Genomic DNA, 3,157 nt, shown 5'->3' on the forward strand with positions numbered 1-3,157 from the left:
CTTTTATCTAAAGTGACTTATTAGATCAGAAACTTCACGCAAGTGCATAAATGCATGTGGGAATGTTTGGCCAACAATATGCAAGCACAAAGAACAGTTTCCTTTAAATGTCTATGCCATTAAACCAGATGTGTTATTATTAAAAGTTGTTAAAAAATGTGACATTAACATACCTGTTTAGCAAGAGTGTGGCTCCGCCATGACAGTAGTTGATCTGAAAAAGAAAACTGACCACACTTTTATGGCATTACGAATTGCGAATTATGCACACAATGCATTACCGAATGGTGGAAAACCTAGGTAGCATGTATTTTGTGCTTAACAGTGCATTTTAAACAAATCTGCTGAAAATGTACTCATCCTCTGGCCATCCAAGATGTGGATGAGTTTGTTTCTTCATAAGATTTGGAGAAATGTAGCATTCCATCACTTGCTCAGCAATGGATCCTCTGCAGTGAATGGGTGCCGTCAGAATGAGAGTCCAAACAGATGATAAAAACATCACAATAATCCACCAGTAATCCACACCACTCCAGTCCATCAGTTAACATCTTGTGAAGTGGAAAACTGCATGTTTGTATGAAACTAATCCATCAAGGCATTTAACTTCAAACCATCACCTACGGCTAAAATATGAGTCTATTCGTATTATTGCTTCCTCCAGTGAAAAATCTTGTCTGAATCAAGAGAGAAATCTGCACAGATCAAGCACCATTTACAAGCAAAAACAGTCCAAACCAGTTCTAAACAAATATGTGAGTGGATTTTAATGCGAGCGGCAACAGGAGATAGACATTTTCACTGGAGGAAGCATTATTATGGATCATGGAGTCATATTTTTGGCAGGGGCAGCGGTTTGAGGTTAAAAACGCTTTGATGTTTTTGTTTCTTACAAACACACAGCTTTTGGCTTCTCAAGATGTTAATTGATGGGCTGGAGTGGTGTGGATTATTGTGATGTTTTTATCAGCTGTTTGGACTCTCATTCTGACGGCACCCATTCACTGCAGAGAATCCATTGGTGGGCAAGTGATGTAAAGCTAAATTTCTCCAAATCTGATGAAGAAACAAACTCATCTACATCTTGGATGGCCTGAGGGGGAGTACATTTTCAGCAAATTTTCATTTTGTGTGAACTATTCCTTTAAGTATATTTTTGCCAGCTTTATGCTCTACCAGTTAGAGGAACCGGAAATTAAATAATTTAATTTAAGTTTACAGAAATCAGAGGTCCTTAAAAGGAACATCGGATGGGAAATAATGGATTTCTCAGTACTTTTCACACCTGCTTCTCAGCTTTAAATCCAAACTTGGCCTTTATATCTGGAGTTGGTTCATCACCACAACAGCAAAACTAGTGAAATGACCACAACTCTCATCTACATCCTCTTGCACCCGCTCTATTGTGTACACAGCCAACGACTGTGCGATGAATTTGACGTGACCTACGGGATGCAAACACAATAGAGCGAAAGCAGGACTCTCAGGAAAACAACAGAAGCCGTGGGTGCTCAGGAGGTGTGGGGTCCCTGACGTGCAGATTAGGGTTGTGGGAGCACTTTGCAGGTTGTTGTCGCAGAAAAGCCAGCGGAGAATTGCACTAGTTCATCCCTAGATAGACTAGTGTGTGAGCAGAGTAGGCAACAAATTTGTTTTGCACTAAATTAAAAGACCTTAAGAAAAGGAAAAAGTCAAATGAATTCGGTCTTTATAATCTTCAGAATCCTACAAGGTAAATTAATGCATCTAATATATATTTAGAAATGCATATAGCAAAATAAAACAATTTGAGAATCAGATGCATTTTTATGAATACTTTTTATAATCAATAAAAAATGCATCTGTTTCTCAAATTGTTTTATTATATATATATATATATATATATATATATATATATATATATATATATATATATATATATATTACATGCATTAACTTACCATGTAGGATCTATCCAGAAAGCAGTATTCATTTACTCATTCATTTTTTTTATTTTTTTTTTAGTTTTTGCATATGCACAAATCAACAGTGTTTCTTTCAAACAGGATTTAGGATTATTATCATATACAAACACTTATAATAAAATGGACATCTGTGGTCCTGAATGCACCCATTAGTTGTGAGTTTTTTGTCAAGACTAGAATTTCTAGCAAAAAGATGGCAATTAATTTGCACAATAAAATAAAATGTAGGCCTAAAAGGCAATTGGAATTGTTTTATTTGGTAGTAAATGCTATATGAAAGCACTTAAGGCTGTGCTATACTGTTTTAAAACAACAACCGTGCTTACAGTCACAATATAACACAGCCCTCTCTTGTTGCTTTATTGAAAGACAACAAATAACTAAATCACTTGCTTTTCACTTGTTTTTTAAAACTCTTCTGATGTCTAACTTCATCTGAATCAGCCTAATTTAAAATTATACAAAGACTTGTGTGCTTCTGCAAAAAAACTGAAAAAGCCTGATCAGTGAATCCCTATTAAATTAATAAATAAATAAAATCAACAGGCTCATATCATGAGGAATTAAAATCTCCTTGATCTTATTCTTTTCAGAAACATTCATTGGACAATGAAACACACTGTAACTTTCAGAACTCTTAAAAAAAAACTTACCACTGAAAAAGAGCATGTGCTGAAACTAAACTGCAAAAATGAGCCATCCTGAACATTTTGTGTGTTGCTGACATCAGGTGAATACATTAGCACATGTGATTCATGGTGAGGTAAGGAGGAAGAAGTAGGAAAGATACTAGGCTATTATTCCTCAGTGCCTGAAGAACTAACAATGATAGTAAAATAAAAAGGAGTGGCTGAAGTTTATTTTGAAGACTAGATTTCAGTCTGAGATTGGAGGATGGGGCATTTCAAAACTGTCCAAAACCAGTGAAATATGATTGTAAAAACAGATTTTGGAGTCTTTTGGGGCCAAAAAAGAGAATCAAAATAAAACGCTAGAAAATCCAATGTCCAACTTTTGACTCACTGCGAGTAAATTTGACCTGGCCTGTAGTATTTTGTGAATCATCATTGTTTGGGAGACTTTCAAGGAACGGAAGGTTTCTGATAGTCAGTCGTTTAATGGCCTGTGCCGGTTCAGACGGAGCATTAATGATTTTGTCCTCCCACTAATACCGCATGAGGTGTCAGTCATAC

The sequence above is a fragment of the Barbus barbus genome (genome assembly GCF_936440315.1).
Source record: "Barbus barbus genome assembly, chromosome: 11".
In the NCBI taxonomy this organism is placed as follows: Eukaryota; Metazoa; Chordata; class Actinopteri; order Cypriniformes; family Cyprinidae; genus Barbus; species Barbus barbus.